Raw genomic sequence first — 15,402 nt, 5'->3', positions numbered from 1 at the left:
TTTTGGCAGATTCAACAGGATCAGTCCAGCAGGAAGCTGTGCACTTTCAACACTCCATTTGGCAGATACTGCTACAATAGGATGCCGTTTGGCATCATCTCGGCATCCGAGGTGTTCCATCGCATTATAGAACAGATGATGGAGGGCATCGAAGGGGTGCGCGTCTATGTTGACGACGTCATCATCTGGTCCACCACACCACAGGAGCACATCAGTCGTCTACCGCGTGTCTTTGCACGGATACGAGAGCACGGCCTGCACCTCAACCGAGCCAAGTGCTCTTTTGGCCAGACTGAGCTAAAGTTTCTGGGTGACCACATATCCCAGTCGGGTGTGCGGCCGGATGCCGACAAAGTGGCAGCCATCGCAGCCATGCCGCAGCCGGCAGACAAGAAGGCAGTGCTACGCTTTCTCGGGATGGTCAATTTCCTGGGGAAGTTTATTCCCAACCTTGCCTCCCACACAACGGCTCTTCGCCACCTGGTCAAAAAGACAACGGAATTCCAGTGGCTGCCCGCACACCAGAAGGAATGGGAGGAGCTCAAGGTCAAGCTCACCACCGCCCCGGTACTGGCGTTATTCGACACCACTCGGGACACAAAGATCTCGACTGATGCCAGCCAGTCCGGCATTGGGGCGGTACTCCTGCAACGGGATGGCACTGCATCATGGGCCCCGGTCGCCTATGCCTCGCGGGCCATGACCCCACAGAACAGCGCTATGCGCAGATTGAAAAAGAGTGCCTGGGTTTGTTTACTGGCATCGACAAATTCCACGATTATGTGTATGGTCTTCCCCAGTTCACTGTGGAGACCGACCATCGCCCCCTGGTCGGCATCATCCAGAAGGACCTCAATGATATGACCCCTCGCCTCCAGCGCATTCTGCTCAAGCTCTGGAGGTACGACTTCCAACTTGTCTACACCCCGGGAAAGGACAGCCCGAATCGGAGGGGTTCATTTGTCAGGTCGACGCACAAGTAGCCTTCACATCGGCCAATCTGCCGGCTACTGACGCACATTTGGCCCACATTCACCATGAGACTGCGGCTGACCCCCTTCTACAACGTGTGATGCGTCACATGACGGAAGGGTGGCTCAAGGGGCAGTGCCCACAATTCTACAATGTCCAGGACGACTTGGCCGTCATTGATGGTGTCCTCCTAAAGTTGGGCCGGATTGTGATCCCACACAGCATGCACCGGCTTGTCCTCGAACAATTGCACAAAGGCCACCTCGGAGTTGAAAAGTGCAGGCGGAGGGCCCGAGAAGCTGTGTACTGGCTGGGCATCAGCGACGACATCGCCAACATGGTGCTCAACTGCCCCACCTGCCAAAGGATTCAGCCGGCGTAACACCCTGAGACACTTCAGCCCCATGAGTTGGTCACGTCCCCCTGGGCAAAGGTGGGTGTGTACCTTTTTCATGCGCTCGGCAGGGACTACGTCATTATAATTGACTATTTTTCAAATTATCCGGAGGTCATACGCCTGCACGACATGACATCATCAGCTGTCAGCCGAGCGTGCAAAGAAACCTTCGCTCGCCATGGCATTCCGCTTACCATCATGTCTGACAACGGGCCCTGTTTTGTGAGCCAAGCATGGTCTTCTTTTGCCGCTTCCTACAGCTTCACACATGTGACGTCCAGCCCTTTGCATCCCCAGTCGAATGGCAAGACGGAAAAGGGCGTCCATATCGTGAAGCGGCTCCTCTGCAAGGCTGCTGATGCCGGATCTGACTTCTGTTTTGCCCTGCTGGCCTATCGCTTGGCCCCACTGTCCACGGGCCTCTCGCCAGCCCAGCTGTTGATGGGTCGGACCCTCAGGACCACTGTGCCGTCCATTCCTAAACCCGACCATGCTCCAGTACTGCAAAGGATGCGACAGCAGCGTGCTCAGCAGAAGGTGGCACATGACGCTCGGGCAACTGATCTTCCTGCCCTGGCGCCTGGAGACAACATCCGCATACACCTACCGGAGGGTGGCTGGTCGGCAACCACCGAGGTCCTCCGCCGCATGGCTCCCCGCTCGTTCCTGGATCGCATGCCTGATGGCTCCATTCGCCGGCGTAATCGGCAGGCCCTTCGGCTGCTTCCGTGCTCGCTACGTGATCATGCACCGGTGCCACGCCCTCCTCTTGTCCCTGATGTCGACTTCGTTGAGCTTCCTGCCACTCTGCCTCTTCCTCTCTCGCCCGTGGCCAGGCCCATTCCTCAGCCGGTGGATCCTGACCCACCCATGAGGCGGTCAACCTGAATTCGTCACCCACCTAATAGACTGGACCTATGAGCCTGTTAGCACATTGGACTCACTGAATAGTTTTACAGCACTGTTAACGTGTTTCTTTCTTGTCGTTCCAGAAGTTCACTTTCGATGTTTGATGATTGCATTTGTTTTGTTATTGGTACAACCTCGTTGCTCTGTTGCACCTGACACCTTCCTCTGTATATAGTTTAGCCTCATGTACATGTTGTAAATATTGCACACACATACTCAGATGCACTCAGTACACACCAATATTTGTTACCATGTAGGCACATATCCTTGTGAAAAGGGGGGATGTCATGATATCCACATTAACATATCATGGTGCAATCACACACACACACACTGATGGACAGGTAGTTGGACCAACCAACACACACACAACATCGCAGCCAATCAACAGTGAGAGCACACGCACTATAAAACAGGGAACACCACAGTTCCCGCTCTTTCTACCAGGAGATAGCTCAGAGCACAGAGCTCACAGCGCGCCACTCAGACATAGACCATGTGCTGAGTGCCTCTCTAAGATAGGGCAAGGGCTGGGTCCACAGGTTAACTGGTGAAGTACGAACCACAGCCAGAAGTTAATAGTTATTATTGTACAAAACAATAAAACAGAGTTGTACCATCTACAACCGTGTTGGTTTGTTTGTGTATCGGAACACCCAACACTACAAAGGCCTGTGACTGCCTTCAGAGTTCAGTATGGAGGCCGCCAGTGACCCTGGGCTCTGGAAACCACAGAAGGGGTGGGACCATCTATCAGGTGGATCTTCCAGCTTCAGTGTCTTCGAAGTGGTCCATCTTCCAGCCTCAGAGCGTTCCTGGAGATCCATTTTCTTTCTTCAATGGTGGGTTAATGATGTTGATATCTTTTTCAATGTGGCATTCAGGTGTGACTGCCAGACATCAAGCCCGCCCCACTATGGAAATGGAGAAAAAAAACCAGATACATAATTAATGAGGCCGGGGCTGGAAGATGTGGCATTGTTTCCTGCCAGCCTCTGCAGTGAGAAACACTCCTTGCCCAACCCTGTCACGGGGACTTAGCCCCAGATGGGAGAATTCCGCTCATTTGGCAGCATTTCCTCCCCCTCCGCGGTGAATTCTGCAGCGGCGGGAGGTGGCTCACAAGTGGCAGGCAGCGGGATTTTCCAGTTCCGCCATTGTCAATGGGATTCTCCATTGAACGCATCCCTCGCTGCTGCGTAACCTGCCGCCAGAGGATGCCGCCAGAGTGAACGGTCAGAAAATCCCACCAATGAGAAACTCCCTTTCTCTCTCCACAGATGCTGCCAAACCTGCTGAGCATTTCCAGCATTTTTTGTTGTTTGTTTAGTTTCCCATTATCCACGGAATTTTGCATTCCCTCATGTTTAAGAAGTCGATGCGATTCTATTCAAAGTTTTAAAATTATGTTGAGATTTGCTTCCTTAAATGTCTGTGGCTGCTGGGTTAACTGAGGTGTATAAGATTGAGATTGATAGATTATTGTTTCATGAGGGTATCGAGCGATATGGAGAAAAGGTAGATGAATGGATGAACTGGATATCAGTTATGATCTAATACAATAGCGGAATAGATTTGAGGGGGGGGTTGGAGAATGGTCTCCTATTCCTATGTTCCTATTCATCGTGACATTCAAGTCAAGATGTCGATGTCAGTCGTGCATTATTTGTTGAGTGCCCCCTCCCGCCACCGCGGGAAACCAGTGCACGACTTGCTTGAGTAATCCAGTGCTGTTGTCATACGTGAATGGGTTAAATTAAAGATTCTCATTCAAATTAATCTCAAGGCTCCTCTCAATTCAGCAATAATCTATCAACATGAGAAGGTTCAGAGAGCACAGTGCCGAAGCTCCCACGGTTAAATATAATATCAGACTTGAAATTTACAATTATAATAAAGGTCACATTTTATAAATTAACATAATAGGTGTACAAACTTTGTAATTGCTTTGTATATCAGATAAATTTGATTTAGGAGATTACTGCATGAACTATTGCTTCCTGTCCCACCACCTGCATCTCATTTGCACAGCAGCTAACAGGAGAGCTTGGCTGGAGCTTGTTAATTATCACATCAGGGACTGTGAATCTATCGCTAATGATCAGAAATTTTGTTTCTTTACCACAGCCGCACAAATTGAAGATCATAAATTGAGATAAGATCTGAGTGCTGTTCTATTAAATGTACACAATCCATTTGTAAATTTATATGATCCTTATTATAAATATATAATTTGAATACATATAAAATCTAGTTGTGATAAGTTATTTAGAGTTGAAATCACAAGCCAACAATTTTGTATTTGAGATGCTAGACTCCTGGAGAGTATCGGTGGGAATTTAGGGCAAGTTTGATTTGCTAAGGGTAGCAGTGGGTGTCACTGCTGTCTCACGGGGCCGAGGACCCGGGTTCAATTCCGGCCCCAGTTCACTGTCCGTTCAGAGTTTGCACATTCTTCCCATGTCTGCGTGGATCTCACCACACAACCCAAAGATGGGAAAGGCCGGTGAATTGGCCACGCTAAATTGCCCCTTAATTGGAAAAAGAATTGGGTAATCTAAATTTATTTTTTTCTAAACTTTAATTTGCTAACTTGATTTGGTGTCCATCTGAAACAATGGGCTGGATTCTCCTGTCCCCTGGCCCCGGGATTCTTGGCGGAGCTCTGATCTCAGACTCGTGGATGCTCCACAGTGTCCCCAGCCACCAATCCAGCTCTGAAACATGAGCTTCCAGTAGCTGCAGCTGGGCACACTTCTTGCACACATTCTGGTCCCGGCGGCTGGAAATGTGCCTGGCTACCCTCATAGAGCAGGAGGAGCATACCATGGCTTTGAGCTCTCCTGCCATGACTGGCGGTGAGATTCCCTACTCCTGCCGCTTGTCAATGGGATTTCCCATTGAAGCCACCCCACACTGCCGGGAAACATCCTGGGTGTTACCGTGGGCATGGAGCGGACGGATGGTCCCGAGGGGGTTGCTGCTGGGAGCGCCAGGGGAGGGGAGGGTGGTGCCGGGCCGGGGGGGGGGGGGGGGGCAGGTGTGACCTGCTGGTGCCAGGTCCCTGAGGGAAACAGTATCCTGGCAGCTGGTAGGCATACTGGGGGTTTGCATGGAGCAGTTGCACCCTTTCCACCAACGGGTCCGCCTTGTGGAGTCGGATGTGCCTACGGAGAAGGACGGGTCCTGGAGCTGCGAGCCAAGTCGGGACCGACACCCCGGATGTGGACTTCCTGGGGAAGGCAAAAAGACGTTCATGGGGTGTGTTGTTAGTGGCGGTGCAAAGTAGTGACCGAATGGAGTGTAGTGCATCAAGGAAGACCTCCCGCCAGCGGGAGGCCAGGAGGTTCCTGGACCGTAGGGCCAGTTGGACGGCCCTCCATACCGTCCCATTCTCCCTTTCTACTTGTCCGTTTCCCCGGGGGTTATAGCTTGTCATTCTGCTGGAGGTGATTCCCCTACTGAGCAGGAACTGACGCAGCTCATCACTCATGAATGAGGATCCCCTGTCACTGTGGATGTAGGCGGGGAAACCAAACAGAGCGAAGATTGTGTTGAGGACTTTGATGACAGTGGCAGACGTCATATCGGGGCATGGGATGGCGAAGGGGAATCTGGAGTACTCATCGACCACACTGACAAAATACGTGTTACGGTCGGTGGAGGGGAGGGGCCCTTTGAAATCCACACTGAGGCGCTCAAAGGGGCGGGAGGCCTTCACCAGGCGCGCACGGCCCGGCCGGTAGAAGTGCGGCTTGCACTCCGCACAGACCTGGCAGTTCCTGGTGATTGTCCGTACTTCCTCGACGGAGTAGGGCAGATTGCGGGCCTTTATGAAATGGTACAACTGTGTGACTCCCAGGTGACAAAGTCTGTTGTGCAGGGTCTAGAATCAGTCTACCTGTGCGCTGGCACATGTACCTCGGGATAGGGTGCCTGGGGGCTCGTTGAGCTTACCGGGGCGATACAAAATCTCATAATTGTAGGTGGAGAGCTCCATCCTCCACCTCAAGGTCTTATCATTCTTGATCTTGCCCCGCTGTGTGTTATTGAACATGAAGGCTACTGACTGTTGGTCAGTGAGGAGAGTGAATCTCCTGCCGGCCAGGTAATGCCTTAAATGCCGCACAGCTTCAACGATAGCTTGGGCCTCTTTTGTGACGGAGGAGTGCCGAATTTCTGAGGCATGAAGGGTGCGGGAAAAGAATGCAACGGGCCTGCCTGCCTGATTGAGGGTGGCGGCAAGGGCGACGTCTGATGCGTCGCTCTCCACTTGAAAGGGCAGCGTCTCGTCTGCTACGTGCATCCCGGCCTTGGCGATATCGGCTCTGATATGGGCGAAGGCCTGTTGTGCCTCGGCCGTCAGGGGAAAATGGGTTGACTGTATGAGAGGGTGGGCCTTGTCCGCATAGTTTGGGACCCACTGGGCGTAGTATGAAAAGAACCCCACGCAGCGTTTGAGGGCCTTGGGGCAGTGGGGGAGGGGGAGCTCCATGAGGGGGCGCATGCGGTCGGGATCGGGCCCCAGAAGTCCGTTCTGGACCGCATAGCCGAGGATGGCTAAGCGGGTCGTGCTAAACAGACACTTCTCCTTGTTGTAGGTGAGGTTTAGGAGAGTGGCGGTGCGGAGAAATTTGGCAAGGTTGGCGTCGTGGTCCTGCTGATCATGGCCGCAGATGGTGACGTTTTCTAGGTACGGAAAGGTGGCCCGCAAGCCGTACCGGTCGACCATTCTGTCCATCTCCCTTTGGAAGACCGAGATGCCGTTGGTGACGCCGAAGGGAACCCTGAGGAAGTGATAGAGGCGGCCGTCTGCTGCGAAGGCAGTGTGTGGACGGTCCGATTTACGAATGGGGAGCTGGCGGTAGGCGGATTTGAGGTCTACTGTTGAGAAGATCCGGTACTGTGCAATCTGATTGACCATATCAGATATGCATGGGAGGGAGTACCCGTCGAGCTGCGTGTACCGGTTGATGGTCTGGCTGTAGTCCACGACCATCCTGTGTTTCTCCCCAGTTTTAACTACTACTACTTGGGCTCTCCTGGGGCTGTTGCTGGCCTCGATGGTGCCTTCCCGAAGCAGCCGCTGGACCTCGGACCTGATGAAGGTCCTGTCCTGGGTGCTGTACCGTCTGCTCCTGGTGGCGGCGGGTTTGCAATCCGAGGTTAGATTTGCGAAGAGGGAAGGCGGATCGACCTTTAGGGTCGCGAGGCCGCACACAGTAAGGGGTGGTAGGGTCCTGCCGAATTTCTGGGTTAGGCTCTGGAGATTGAACTGGTAGTCCAGGCCGAGTAGTAGGGCAGCGCAGAGGTTAGGGAGGACTTAGAGGCGGAAGCCGCTGAATTCTACGCCCTGGACCGTGAGTGTGATCATACAGTACCCCCGGATCACGACGGAATGGGATCCGGAAGCCAGGGATATTCTTTGGTTGGCGGGGTGTACCGCGAGGGAGCAGCGCATTACCGTATCCGGGTGGATGAAGCTTTTGGTGCTCCCGGAGTCCAGCAGGCAAGAGGTCACGTGTCCGTTGATTTTAATGCTGGTCGATGCGGTGGCCAGGTTGTGCGGACGAGACTGGTCGATGGTCACTGAGGTGAGTCGTGGCCGGTCGCCGCTGGTGTAGGATGACGGGGAGCCTGGGGGGCCATGGTCCTGGAATGCTGGTGGTGCCCATGCGCCGTGAGGGAGACAAAATGGCAGGGCCTGAAGATCTCGAGAAGGACAAAATGGCGGCTGAAGATCTAGCGGAGTACAAAATGGCGGCGCCCATGGGCCGCACGTGGCGGGGTTTAACAAGATGGTGGCACCCATGGGCCGCACGTATTGCTCGGGGGGGAAGATGGCGGCGCCCACTGGCCGTGTTTGGTCTAAGGGAGAGAAGATGGCAGCGCCCACTGGCCGCGTGTGGTCTGAGGGGGAGAAGATGGCGGCGCCCACTGGTCGCGTTTGGTCCGGGGAGGGAAGGTGGCGGCGCCCATTGTCCGTAAACGAGGGGGGTGGGACCGAAAGCGGCGACTGCACGGGCCTGGCACACCGCGGCGAAGTGCCCCTTCTTGCCACAAGCCTTACAAAGGGCAGCACGGGCCGGGCAACGTTGGCGGGGGTGTTTCTGCTGGCCGCAGAAATAACATCGGGGACCCCCGGGGTTTGCTGGCTGGCGCGTGGCGCAGGCGTATTGGCTGGGTAAGGCCCCCGCTGGGGCGGCCGTCTGCGGGGTCCACGATGCGTAGGAGGGGTGGGCCGTGCGGCTGTGGGTGTAGGCCTGAATGTTGCGCGAGGTGACTGTCATAGAGAGCGCTAGTTTCTTTGTCTCAGCTCGGTCGAGCGTGGCCCCCTCTAACAGTCGCAGGCATATGCGGTCCGACCCAATCCCCGTAACAAACACATCCCGCATAAGGAGGTTTGAATGTTCAGTGGCCGTAACGGCCTGACAGTCACAGTCCCGGACGAGTGGGATTAGGGCCCACCAGAAGTCTTCTATGGACTCACCAGAGAGTTGAGAGCGAGTGGCGAGTTCGTGCCTGGCGAAGAACGTGTTCGTCTTCTGAGCGTAATTCCCCTTGAGAAGGGTCATGGCTCGGCGTAGTTCGGCACGTCCTGGATTAGTGGAAAGACGCTGGAGCTCAACCTTGAGTACAGGATCTGTATCTTCTGAGCCTCCGAGACAGGGGTGGGCGCCGAGTTGATTTACGCCTCGAAGCAAGCTAGCCAGTGTTGAATGTCCTTTTTGGGGTCGCTTGAACGCGGATCCAGCTGCAGGCAATCCGGTTTGATACGGAGGTCCATCTTTTGAAAATCTTCGAGCAATAAATTGAGGCACGATCATTTGCACAAAGACTTGAGTTGGGCACAACTGAGACTTTATTGCTCTAAGATGTGTGGCCTCCCACAGCAGCTGGCGAAATGGCTGCCGCATGGAGGACACACATATTTATACTCCACCTACCGGGTGGAGCCAGCAGGCAGGGACTTCCATCGTACCTGTAGTACAGGACCTACCATACATCACCTAATAGAGGTGCAACAGTGGTTACCACACACACCACCTACAAGGTGCAAGTCAGGATTGTGAAAGGCGGGCGGCCTTGCAGCAGGGACCATCGGGACCACCAACAGCGGCTTTCAGAGGTGAAGTCATGGTTCAGAGAGTGATGTGGGGAGGGCAACCAGAGGAGCAACCACTCGCTGCTCACCCCTGGATCATGTGTACCCATTCCAGGGGCAACCCTTGTCCCTGCCCGTCTGCCCCCGGATCACCCATAACCCCCACCTACCGCTGAGGCCTCTGGCCTTGAGGCTGAAGAGCATTGCTAATCAGGAATTGGCAATTATGGTTAAGTGAGCACTTCACACAACCCAAGTGTATTCCCGTGAGTGGACGAGCCATGTGGCATGTGGGATTCATTGCCTGGCAGCCCAATCAAACCGTGATGCCTGGACACTGCGGGAGAGAACACCATGGACGCAGCAACAAACACCCAAACACCCAGGGGATGGGACACAGCTCCGGGGACATGTCCATGGCCGGAGGGTGGGTGAGTGCAATGGGGAGGGAACCAGCGCCCGGTCCTGGTGATGTTATGAGCAGATGTCCGGGGTACAGAATCCGGGGTCCAGCGAGAGGAGCCCGCTGCGGCCGGGTGTGCGTGGGCAGAGCGTTCCAGGCAGGGAGGGTGGGGGAGATCAATGAGGGAACGGAGGGTCCCGGGGTGAGAGCCACCGCTGTTTGTCAGTCTAACACCCTCTCCCAATTCTGTACGTATATTGAAGGCTATGGACAGTATTTTGTACCCCGCAGAACTTACCCTAGTGTTGCTGCTGCCAGGCCGGGCGGCGAGACAACAGTGACGGTGGCATAGAAGTACCTGCAGAGGCCCGAAGCAGCGGCCCATGTGCCAAACCCGACCCCACACCCCAAGGACTCGGCCACCCATCAGGCCAGGGTGAGACCCAAAGGGGGAGGTCCGCGATGGCCCAGGGTGTACAAGCATCACTGGCCGTTCGAACAGATGAAAGACAGCGTCTGCTGCAGGAGACTCCACCTCAACAAGGAGACGGTGTGGCACCGGTGCCATGCCGTCGCGGACTTGGCACCAGATGGAGGAGGACACCGGCTCTCGGTGGCCGTCAAGGTCGTTGCAGCCCTAAACCTATATGCCTCAGGAACCTTCCAGGGCTCAAGCAGTGGCCTGTGTGGCATCTTGCAGGCCACAGCCCACAGGTACATCCGACAGGTCCCGGATGCCCTGTTTACACAGGCGGGAAACTACATCAACTTTGACATGGACCAAGACCAGCAAGGTGCCCGGGCAGCAGGATTCTCTGCCATCGCCGGAATGCCCCAGGTCCAGGGGCTGATAGCCTGCATGCATGCCGCCTTCTACTTACCAGGCCATCTGGTTGTGCCCTACGTTAACAGGAAGGGGATCCACTCCCTGAACATACAGCTCATGTGTGACCACCACATGAAGATCATGCACATGTGTGCAAGCTTCCCAAGGAGTGTGCATGACAGCTACGTCCTGGGGCAGTTGGTCATCCCGGGCCTCTTCGGGGACCACTCCAGATGGGCAGCTGGCTCTTGGGGGATAAAGGGTACCTGCTGTGGATCTGGCTAATGACTTCAGTATGGAGGCTGGAGACCGAGGCGGAGACCCGATACAACGAGGCCCGTGTGGCTAGCCGGGCTGTCAATGAATGATGAATCGGCCTGCTCAAAATGAATCGGTTCCGATGCCGCGACCGCTCCAGTAGTGCCCTGGAGTACACCACCCGGAGGATCGCCCGCTTTGTGGGAGTCTGCTGTGTCCTCCACAGCCTGGCACAGCAGCAGGGCGCCGAGCTGGAGGTTAGGTATGAGGAACATGTGCCCACCTCCAAAGAGGAGGACAGGGATGAAGAGGCAGCACCGGACCAGCAGGGGCTGGAGGATGATCCCAAGGAGGAACCGGAGGCCCATCTGGAGGCTGCAGGACAGGCGGCAGCGGCATGGGTCTGGCAAGCCCGGAGAGCCAGGGAGGTTCTCATACCCGCCCGCTTCACTTAGGACATGGCCTGGTCCGTCATCGCTGCCTTACCCACCCCCCACTCCCATCTCCCACCCTCCCAGGGTATGTGTCACATCACTCCAGGGCGCTGTGTTGGCACCGTCAGCGGGTCACTGTCGAGGGCAGGGGGGTGATGATAACCCGCAGAGAGCTGAGCGCCAGTTCTCCTCAATCTATGCCATACTCTGACCCCTGCCTGCCTGCTGAGTGTTCGCTCACACCCATCACCTGCACACAGTTGTCCGGAGAGGGAGGGGAAATGTCTGGAGAGATGGGCTAAGGGTTCGGAGGTCAGCCCTCATAACAGAAGGAAGTTACAGAGGCATCATACTGGTTGTGCGCAAGGGTTTTTAATGTGTCACAGGTGTCCAACATTTCCCCATTCTCCCAGAGGTGCCTTCCCACTCTACCCACCACCCCCTCAACCCCACTCACCTCCTACCTATCCTCCCCCACCCACTCATCCCTCCTGCGGTGCCGTCAGTCATCCTCAACATGCTTAACTTCCTAGCTCTACCGCTACGTCTAGCTCTGTCCCCAGGATGCACATCAGAGGCGGAAGCAGCCAGCTGCTTACCTCATGCCTTGGCCTTCGATGCCCCTGGTGGGCATCCTCTGGGGCTCTGGGGCCGGAGGGCTCCGGTGCACTTATCATGTGAGCTGACCTTGAGACGCAGCCTCATCAGAGGGGTGGAACTCAGGGAGCTGGTGGCCACCATCCCCACTCCATGGGACGGATCAGGGTTGGCACCCAGCACCCCCTCCTCCCGCTCAGTGCCCATAGGGCCCCGGATTTACCTCAGAATGGAGGGGCAGCTAGTTCGAGCCCCAGCTGCCCCTGCGTCATCTGGCTCTGCACCATCATGCCGACACCCTCGGCGATGCTCTTCAGTGATTGGGCCATTCTCTGAAATGCCTCGGCAATGTCTACCTAAGACTGGCACAGGCTCCGCAGTTCCTCGGCCATTCCCATCTAAGAGCGGGATATGTCCTGCAGCAGCTCATCAAGGTCAGCCTGGTACTGAGTCACAAACCCAGTGGGTTGGACATTCTGCCAAGGCCCTCAGCCATGGCTGTCACCAACTGCATGATGCTTTGGGCACCTCAACTCATGCTCCAACACCGTGCACCAGCCTCTCCACTGCGGTCGCCGCCCTAGCAGTGTTGACCTCAGTGCCATGCAATGCCGGCGACACCTCCTGTGCCCGTAGCCTCTGGGACTCCTCCAATCGGCAATGGATCTGCTGGAGTGACGCTGACATCTCTCTCTGAACTTCCAGGTCGCTCCCTATCGTCTCCATCAACTCCGGGTAACCCTGTACCAGAGGCTCAGCATCAGGATGGGACCCAGCTGGGCCCTGGGATCCAATAGACCTCCGGCTCGTGTCTCGCCTGGGGGTTTATGCCTCCACCTGATGTGCATCAGCAGCTGTGTGCTGCTCCATCAATTGTGTTCCACGTGGCGCCAGTGCTCGCTCCTCAACAGATGCTGAATCGGTCCAGGTGGGCCGCCAATTTTGTTGACGTGGAAGTACGCGAATCCTGTCCTGGCGCCAACACTTAGTCTCAGGAATGGAGAATCCCGCCCCTGTTTCCTGTTTCATGTCGGACAATCAACCTGAAGGAAAAGTGTGTGTTAACTTTGGTACAATGAAAAGTCTAAATAAAGAGGCACTAATTACGTACAATACCTAAAATGTGGACGTTCACAATTTATTTTATGTCTTTCATGATGGACTTTATCATTGTCATCCCTCATGCAAGATAACTTTGTGGCCAGATATAGATGGACCTGGTTGACAACCTCTCGCTGTATTACTTCCAGCTTTGCTTTTACTAGACGATGGCTGTCACTCTGTGAGAATCTGTAATATTGCTGAGTAACTTAATGGTCCTTTAAGTGAAATGTGTGGCTAAGGTTTGAGAATACAATTCAACCCAGGGGAACATTGATAGTTCAGATAAAAGGCTTTTTGCTTTAGCCAACTTTCAGGCTGCTGCTTCCAGAGATAAACAAAACCACTGAACCGCAATAGAAAACAACATTTTCCAACCAATGTATATCTGGCCAAAAGGTCCAAGTGTCATAAAAATCAGGCTGAAACCAGCAAACAGCCATATTTCAAAGCTGTGTTTTACGTCAATGCAAAGTTACAACTTTAGTGAAACTTCATGTTTCAATAAGCCGGATAAGAGGTGTGAAGAGGGTGTCCAGAGATGAGACCTCTCAAAACTGATTAGCTAGGATGACACTAGAATAGTCCTACATAAGTTAGCTTATTAAGGATTGAGATTAATTATAGAAAGTATACCCAGTAATCATTATTAACCATTAACCTGTATTTTTAGGACATAGCAGTAATAAGCATTTAAACTCGTGCTACAAGCATTGGTCACAATGCATGATGGGATTTAAGCTAGCTAGCTTGCCCATGTTTTTGAGATTAACTCAGTAAACAGTTCTTATAGGTGCCCTCAATATCCTGTCACAAACAATCCATGGAGTAAAGAGGAAACCAGCTTTGGCATCCTGCCCCTGGATGAACAATGAGGTGGACAGGAACTGACTGCAATACGTAGGATGGCAATGTCAGAAAAACAACTTTAGAATGGACGCAAGATCCTGGTAAACAACAGGTGATAGGATGGGGTTAAATCATGAGCTGATCACAAGTCATCATTTTGCTTAAAGTAAATTTTACTGGATAATATGAAAGTGACAGCTCCAAGGATTGGATCAAGTTCAACTGGGGTGGGCTATTGATTTTTTGAAAATCCTATGATTAGTGTGTTTTTATCAGTGTTAGCCAGATTGATCGTGGCATTTATCCAGATCTCTCTCTCATATACATGGAACCAAGCTTGGAATGATAAAGCCGTCTTAACCAGACTGATGTGTGTCTGCTGAGCTGTATATTAAATTGAGCCATAAATATGAGGGAGGAACCCCACTTAAAAGCTGGATCAATACTCAGGGCTTGGAAACGATCCTACAACGTGAAACAGGTCAGAGGCAAAATACCAAAATAACCTGTTTTGGCAGGCGGGTGGGGGAGGTTATAAGAACCAAACCAGAGACACAGAGTCAGTAATTTGGGAGACTTTGATTGTTTCATTATTTCGGTGGGTCTGAACATTGTTTAAGGAGAGCTCTAACACCAAGATTTGAACAAAGACTCAGATGCCCATTGCCCATTCTGCAGTTGTATTTTGATAGGAAAGTACAACCAGTCCATGAAACATCCCTGACCACCTTGGGAAGAAAGGTACAAATATCATTGTAAGGAGCGATCTGGTGCTGCAGCTGGTCAGTTGCTGAAGTATATGGTCAGCTGGAGGTGACTGCTCACTAGGTTAATGTATGTATAACTTCTTGTAATGCATTGGTTACTGAGAGGAGTATCATATTGTTGACGAGTGTGTTGTGTGGTAGTGCGGCCTCTTTAAGGAGGTGGGTATTGCATCCACATGACCGGCTTGGGACCAATCGCAGAGGAGCGATAGAGAGAAAGCATGTGGGCCCTGAAACTGAAGAGTCAAAACGTAACCAGCATTGCTCTATCTCTGTGTATACTTGCCTTTGCTGACTGTTAATAATCCCCCTTTTGTTGTTACTGGAAGTCTCCAGTGTGTTGTCTCAAGCCATCACATTGGCGACGAGGTAATCGGTTCGATCGTTCATCTTCAGCTGTTCAGGATTTGAGGGATGAGAGAAGAAGCCTTCAAAGACAGATGAGGATCAGGAACCATTGACGGTAGTACACAAAAAGTGAGTAAGGTGCCAATGATCAGGAAGTTAGATCCATTTGACCAGAGGGCCGAAGACTGGAGCCAGTACATCTAACGAGTGTGCTATTTCTTCACACAAAACAATATAGCAGCGGAAGACAGGCATAAGGTGATAGCTTTAACGGTTCATGGGCCTCAAATCTATAACATGATAAGAAATCTTTCATCTGTGGAGGCACCCGACGCAAAAACCTTCAAACGGTTAGGCATGTTGGTCAAGGAACATTTTAATCCCAGGCGCTTGGTCATCCTACAGCGGTACAACTTCAACTCTGCTCTTAAGGACC

The sequence above is a fragment of the Scyliorhinus torazame genome, chromosome 11 (assembly GCF_047496885.1).
Source record: "Scyliorhinus torazame isolate Kashiwa2021f chromosome 11, sScyTor2.1, whole genome shotgun sequence".
NCBI classification, from domain to species: Eukaryota; Metazoa; Chordata; class Chondrichthyes; order Carcharhiniformes; family Scyliorhinidae; genus Scyliorhinus; species Scyliorhinus torazame.
Note: the sequence above shows the minus strand (reverse complement) of the source record.